This window comes from Leptonychotes weddellii, chromosome 7 (genome assembly GCF_054177405.1).
Source record: "Leptonychotes weddellii isolate Sample4059 chromosome 7, ASM5417740v2, whole genome shotgun sequence".
Lineage (NCBI taxonomy): Eukaryota > Metazoa > Chordata > Mammalia > Carnivora > Phocidae > Leptonychotes > Leptonychotes weddellii.
In genome coordinates, this window is record NC_138375.1 from 65465077 (window position 1) to 65473711 (window position 8635).

Consider the following 8635-nt stretch of genomic DNA (forward strand, 5'->3'; position numbering starts at 1 on the left):
ATCTCTAATATTTATTTCTCATGCTCACATTAAGCATTATAGTCTCCATTTAAATTAATAAAAATCTGTGACCCAATACAAGGAAAACTAATCATCTAAATAGATGTAATATATTGCTATCCTGTCTGTACCAGAACAAAACAAGTTATTCTTAAAAAGGATTGATTTTGATGGAAAACTAAGCTCCTTAACAAAGTGATTCTGTATGAAAGGATTCAGTTGGAAAAGAAAGTGCCTTTGAGAGGCAGTCAAGAGCCCTGATTTGGTCTGAGTCCCTCCCCTCCCTGGCTGAGTGATCACAGGTATTTTAGAATTTGTATTTATACTCCTTCCCATGAAAATGCAATTCATGAAAAGTGATGCTCAAACCATTATAAACATATATTCTATTCCCAGAAAAACATTCATGATCTTCATCCTATTAATATAATAGTTAGTATACTAGGAAGGCTTATAATAAAAAATAACACTGCCAAAATGTAATAAAATGAAACAAAGATTAACAAAACAATAAAGACCCAAAAGTTAAGCCTGAGAAGAAAGGAACAAATCTCTAAACAAAACAAAATAAAACAAAATGTTTATTTATCAAATGTAGTAGTAGCAAATAAAAATGAAGAACAGGAAGAAGGACCAGTGAGATGTTTAGTATGAGCTATCTCTCCCAAATATAAATGATAGGAAATAAATGAAGAACACGTCTATTTAAAATATGCTGTGATACTATAAGAATAATATTAAAATTAAAAATGCAAGATGAAGTGAAAACATTGATGGAAGACAAGAGAATACCCCAGCATAAAAATCCAGTATTTCAATTCAAGGTAACTTATAGAAACACATGATTAAATGCAAGAGTATCTAAAGCTTATAAAGTAAGATACAGAAGTTCAGTCATCTGAAATAATTGCTATTAAGTGCAAATAGGAAAGGCCAAATCTGTAAGGAATTCATGTTAGGCTTTAAGGTTAGAGGTACATGCATTTTAATCCCAATCTGTCATTTGTTTGCTGTCTGATCCTGCTATTTAATCTTTTGAAAGCTCAGATATCTCATTAGAAACAGGCCATTATAGCTGTCATAGAATTTTTGAGATAATTAGAGGTGATTATATATGTAAAGCATTTAGCCAAATGATGGGCCAATAATACTCCCCCAAATTTTTGGTGGGGGGGAGAGGAGACGAACAACTTAGTTGGCAAACTTATTTTACCCATGATGATTCTTCGGAATGGATATAAAGCAACAAAGTCTCTTTCAGTAGAAACACACACACACACACATACACACAAACATAGAACATTCCCAGGCCTCAACTTGTCATGTTTTAAAACCTTAAAAGTTTTAAGTTTAAAGCTTAAAATATTAAGAACAAAGAGAAGATTTTACAAATTGCCAATAAAGCAGGAGATACAGCAACAAGAACATCCTGAAACATTTTCCTTCTGGCTTTGGAAAAAATCCACCCAATGCTAAGACAAAAAAGTAATCACTGCAAAATACAATGCCCCATCAAGCTGATCTTTTCTTTCTGAATCAAGTATTAATACCCAAAAACATTAAACTTTTTCAAATAATCCTGTCATAGCAAAGTTGAATGGAAGTAAAAATGAGTATCTCAAGACACATAAAAGATGCTTAATAAACATTGTTTAGAAAAAGTAATTTGAGGCAAGATTGATGGAAAGAAGTAAAGTTACATAGGAAATTAGACCAACATGTGAAAAATGGAAAAGCGGAAGATAGAAATTCATAGAATTTTAGTTTACAGATCTAACTAGAAAGTGAGTAGGGCAAGGAGAAGTTTAACCTAAGAAAGATACTTATTCTTAATAAGTTCAGAGTTTATTTAATAAGAATAAGTCATGATGGAAAATAGCTAATGAGGCTAAACATTTACCTATAAAACCGCATTCCATTTCATTAGCAAAGTATGAAAAGTGACTATCAGCTTGATTATATTGTTATAAAAACATTGCATAAAAGTTTAGATTACAAATAAATTTTAAGAGAATTAGAACTCAGTGTTCACTAGAAAATACATATAAATGAAAAGAGCATAACCTCATAGGATAAAAATTAAATGACACAAGCAAAAATTATAATACTTAGAACAATTGTTTTCAATTGCCTTGTAAGTAGAAGGGTCCCTGATATATTTATAAAAAATGCAATCTTCATGCCTACGAAAGATGCACTTAATTCTATGAGTCATTTAATCTTTCTCAACTATTGGGCCTAAAAGGCAATATAGCAGACAGTTGCATATACCTATAAACAAATAAACAAACAAATATAAATTGTATAGATATGACAGAGAGACAGAGAGACAGAAAGAGACAGAGAGAGAGATGCATACATATGCACATTTAGATAGATACAGGGAGGCATAATGTAACCTGGGAATACAAATGCAATATATTCAATGTCATAAAAAGCTTTCAGAGATCAATTAGAGACAAATGTTACAGCTTACATATAACTTTAAAATATGGTTTAAAGACAGACAAGTATCACAAACTGAGCTATATTTAAAAAGTTTAGAAGTGGAACGATCTGCTGCTTCTGACCTATTTCTCTCCTCCCTAAGCGCCAGGGACAGAGCTCAAATTTCTGAATTTTTTTTGTACTATCCCCATCCTTAAAGAAAACTTTGAATTCCCCAGCGAGTTCTAGGATCTGCAGCAAAGTAGAGTGGGTGTACAGAGATTCTCTACTTCACTTTGCCTTCTATTTATTCATTGTTGAATATGAAGTCCTTGGGTATATGAAAGACAAGAAAAATTCATCTCCATTTCAAAGAGACACAGAGACAGTTTTTCTTAGGAGTTTTGTCACGGGGGGCAGCAGTTTAGTCTCTGGGTGAGGGGTGGAGCCAGTGGGGTCTGGAATAGATATGAAAAAGGCTGAAGACACTATCTTGAGGCTGCCATTTTTGGAAAATTCTGCAAAAACAGTTAATTAAGATGTGTAATTCACTTCACAAGCTACAGAGATTTGAGCTTCATCAAGGGTTATTTCCGCAAAGAAAATCAGAGCTACATTTTTCCATTTGATACATAATTTGCTGCCTTTTGTAGAAAGAATAATGGTAGGGTTGATAGGTTCTTGTTATTATTTTTTAGTTTAGCTTTCTTTTAGAGGTCAAGTTATACTCTGACTCATATAATTTCTAAAATTTCTGGGGGAGGTTGATGAATATGAGTTAAATAACTTTTTTGTCATTTTAACTTTATATGGAACTTTATCAATACAGTAGGATCTCAGAGTTAAAGTGCCAGAAATACCATTTCAATATTAACATATTGCTGAATTCTAGAAGCTTAGCTGACCTAATTTATATCCATCCAAATGTTTAAAAAGTATGTTATTGTAGGGGTGCCTGGGTGGCTCAGTTAAAGTTCCTTGCTTCTCCCTCTCCCTTTGCCCCTCCCCTGGCTTGTGCTCTCTCTTAAGCATGCTTTCTCTCTCTCAAACAAATAAATAAAATCTTTAAAAAAAAGTCTGTTATTGTAACATATCTCACTTTTGTGTATATGACTTAATTTTCCCAAGCATTATATGATCATCGAATAAAATTTGGAAAATAGTAAACACTATAAAGTAAAAACAACCATGAGACCCATATCAAAATAATACCTACGTATAGAGAGATGGGTGAACATAATGAAAAGATACATATAAATAGGACATAAAACATCAATTAAATTATATCATAAATGCACAAGATTTTTTAAAATTTAAGACTGTATTTTGTCTGTGTTTCCATGTTATTAAATATTCTACTTCATCATATAGTCATCCCATAAATTATTTAACCAGACTTCTGCTGTTTGGTATTGATATATTTTGTAATTATTTATTATAAATGATAATTCATGTCTAGAAGTGGAATTATTGAATCAAATGTTGTGGTCATTTATATTTCTTAATAATTAACCAGTGGCCTGAAATAGTGGGACAAAAATAAGTTTTAGAGTTGCACACATTTGGACTCAAAACCTGGAAACTCCATTTTAAGCTTTCTGCTTCCATAAAAAAATTTTTTTTTAAATCAAGATGTTGAATTTGTAAATAAGGGTGTTAAAAGGATTTAATTAAATAATATATTTAATTTAAATATGTTTATGTTAAACATATTTAAAGAACCTATTTGAGAACCTGGCACATAGCATACCCCTGAATGGTAAATATTTTTATTCCATAAGGTTATTTACCCTTTAGCCATCATATTTATGGTAAATATTTCTTTTTTGAAAAATTATTTCTATTTATTTATTTATTTATTTTTAAAGATTTTATTTATTTATTTGAGAGAGAGAGAAAGAGAGAGAGCACATGAGAGCGGGGAGGGTCAGAGGGAGAAGCAGACTCCCTGCCGAGCAGGGAGCCCGATGCGGGACTCGATCCCGGGACTCCAGGATCATGACCTGAGCCGAAGGCAGTTGCTTAACCAACTGAGCCACCCAGGCGCCCCTCAATTTATTTTTATACACAGTAATTTTGACATCAAGAAGTTTGTTATGTAATAAAATCTACTTTCTTTTTTGTATTATTTCCATATTCTTTTAAGCTTAAGAAGTTCTTCCCTGAACTGAAATAAGGAAATAAATCACCTATATATTTTTCTGATGTGTGTTGTTATACTTTTTTTCTAAGGAAAAGTATTATAAAGAAAAGTAATAATGAGTTGGAAATCTGGGTAATGTACTCTCCCAAGTATTACCTAATTTAATAATAACTATACTCTCTATTGTATTCTTTATTTGAGTTAAAGAGCTTAGATGTCTGAAAAAGGAAAACTGAACCTCATGGTAATAGACTCACACTAGATCAAACTTATTAGGTTTTGCATAGTGATTTAGGATTCTTGATGACAGCCTGACCTTCACATGTATGTTAGAAAAGGAGCTGCCTGTCAGCATAGAAGCAGATATTAAAGAGGGATATTGACAGCTTTTCTTTTACCATGTGCTAAACACTGAACCTTGGTCTGTTTTTTTCCAATTTGGTGATTGCTGAACAGAATTTAAACAAAATATGGCACATGATAGGAAAAAAAAAGGCAACTTAATGGAAAGTAGACAAATAATCTAAAGAATTAGAAGATTTAAAAAAAATTTCTACAGAAAAAAAAAATGCTATGAGGAGCAAGGGATTGGAGGCAGGGCAAACGCCATAAGAAATAAGTCTATGCTGACTCCAGAGATGTAAAATAATACGGCTAGAATCAGAAAACTAAAAGAAGAAAAGAGACTAAAATTCTAACAAGTAAACTGAAATGCATTTTTGAGGCAGAAAAGACTTGTAGCAGAAAATTTACCCAGTAATGTTGAGGACAAGTTTGAGATTTTTATTATGAATGCAAATTAAAAAAAAAAAAACTGTCTAGGTGACAGATCTAGTTCACAATTTACTGTCAAGAGTAAAATAAAATAATTTCCTATGTACAGAAGAAATAACCAAATATACAAGAAAAGCATTTCTAAAGTAAAGAAATATTAAATATGAAAACATAATGTATGGAGGCAGAGAAATTAGTTTACATAAAAAATAATAAAAATCAGACTTGTGTGACATTTCTTCTCTCCAAATATAAATCACAGAAGCCAAAAAAATTTTGAATAACAATTAATCTCATCCTAGGATAGTGAACCTCATTAAACCTTTATTCACATGAGAATAATATTTATATAATTACATAAGAAATAGAAATTGTACCATGCTTTTATCCTTCCCAAGAATATTTTGTGAGTACCCTTAGCAAGTAAAATATCTGACTGATATTAACAGCCAACTGAGAGGTAAATCAAAATCAAGAATTCAGAAATGGTGAAGTCATACCATTAAATGTCTGCGGATGAACACTGAAACCAACTAGTTAAATTAAGTATAAATAATGGTTATAATTATGACTATAAACTTGAATGCAAAAGCTCAAAACCATTCTAAGAGGTATTTTATATGGTAATAGTTAAAACAAAAATAATTTTGATCTGAAACATTTATTTAAGGAGAATGTATGTTTTTATGGTGTGAGAGATTATGGGAATATAAAAATTTGCTTTATAACTTTTCTCTATATTTCAGTTTTTTGACAATGTATATGTATGTAGTTTTTAGTTAAAATATGTAATGGTAAGGAAAAAGATTTCAAACAAATTTGTTGATTAGGCTCTTTGGAAAATTAACTAATGTATTAACTAAATCACAAGATTCAGGTATCTAATTTTATGTCATATCAAAATAAAATATATAAAAATATAGATTGTTATTTAATAAATCTCTGAAGAGGTAGACTGAGGGAAAAAATAACAAGTTAGAAAATATTTATAGATTGAATCCCACTAACTCTGTAAAAATCCATAGCACATGAATAATTAAAAATGGAAATCACACATTAAGTATTTCCAATAAATAATAAATGTAAAATATCCTCAAATAGATAAAGTACTTAGAAATCAGTAATAATAAGAATTATGTCATCACAAGTATGTAGTCAAAAAATTATATATTACTAATTCCAGAATAATTACAGTTGGAAGATAAACATAAAAAAAAATCACCTTTCCTAGTACATAGAATACAAAATGGCAATCACATAACTTTTTAAAACCTCTAAATTTGATGAAAAATAACAATATTTTGAATACTTGGTACTGGCATTAGCGTCGGGAGTAAGGACTTTTTGGAAACAATTTGACAATATACATGAAAGGCCATAGAATTATCTATATCCTTTGATGTAGTCATTTTAGCATTATGAATTTGTCCAAAAGAGGGAATTGAAAAAATGTGGCTTGTGCATATGAGTATAAACTTAATATTTACATTGGAAAAACACATGCTACAAAGAGACAAAGTGCCCATCAAGAAATAAATGATGACACTTGAAGTTAATAATCCAAACCACATTTGTTTAGGAAAAATATAACAATGAAAAACACATTTATTGACTTATGAAAATACTCACAGCATGACATTAAATAAAAACAAAGCAAGAAATAATTTACTATATTCAGTATAACTTTAGATAGATAGAGATAGAGAGTACCAAAAAACTATAGTACTGAAAGAATATTCACCAAAATATTGACAAAGACTTTTGCTAAAGGGTGGAATAATAGGTGGCTTTAATTTCTGCAGTATATTTTTATATATTTACAAATATATATTATAATATATACAACACAAAAATATATTTGTAAATATATAAATGAATGCTATGTATTCTGGTTACATATATTATATACTTATATATTATTATTATATATTTATTACATATATTTATTAAATAATATATATGAAATTCAGACTCGGATTGAATCATAGTTCTGTTACTTAGTAGCTCTTTCATTTTGCACAAGTGACTAAAATTTTATCTGAGTTTCAGTTTCTTCAACTCTAACATGGGATTGTTACTAGGTCATAGGGCTGGTGGGATGATTAAATGATTAAATGAAATAAAACAATTACCCATACTTTCACCAGGCACTTTATTATAAATGGTATTTATACCACATAAAGTTTTAATCTAAAATTTGACTTATCAAACTCTGAGTTTAGGGATCCTGTTTTGTAGCATTATATATATAAATACCTGTGTGGTGGTGTTTGTGTGTGTGTGTTTTCACACATACACACATATGTATTAATAGTGGAGGTAAAGCCATAAATTCTTTCATAATTCTCCTTCATTTTAATATCTAAACACTTAAGAATCTCAGTTTTCAACTATGAAATTGAGCAATAGAGGTTAGGATTCTAGAATGCGAATGCCCTCAAAAATTTCACAAGTACCTAATGAGAATGTTTTTGATTATTGAATATCCCATTCGATGTGTTGTTGCCTTTTCCAGGGCTTTACAGACTGATGTGAGAAGCTCTGCCCGCTTCCTCTCCAGCAGCCTATATTTTTACTGGATCAAGTCCACAGAACCCTCTTTTTGCATTCTCATTACCAATTCTAGTTAGAAGTGAATTGGTTTTCAACCTCTATATTTGATAGCCTAGTTGACTGAATAGACAGGTAAGGATGTTTATGTTTTTACTTCCAATCTTCGATTTTTCTTTTATTGTTTCATTAAACTTCTGTTTCAGTTGTTTATGTCTCCAATTAGTGAAGGTATTAGATGTCTGACTTCCTAGTAAACTCCGAGGGTGTTAACTTCATTGCCTCTTTAGGTCCAGATTATGCTAAATTCATTTCAGAGTATGGAATTCAATATGACTACAATAAAATGGCATGGTTAATTGCAAGTAAAACCTCCTCTAAAATTAATATTTAAAGTCAAATAGCAGTCAAAAGCAGAATGAATGAGGAGGTATTGTTACAACAGAGTGCCCTGAGGGAGATTAGTGCATTTCAGAGAAATTTAGGATGTGAATCAGAAAGCAGTCCTCATTGAGAATGATATTCACTGTGGGTTTTTCATAGATGGCTTTTATGATAATGAGGTAGAGCTTTTCCCCTAAGGTCAGGAACAAGGCAGGGGTGTCCACTATCACCACTGCTATTCAACACAGTATTAGAAGTCCTAGCCACAGCAATCAGACAACAAAAAGAAATAAAAGGCATCCAAATCGGCAAAGAAGAAGTCAAACTCTCACTGTTTGCAGATGATATGATACTTTA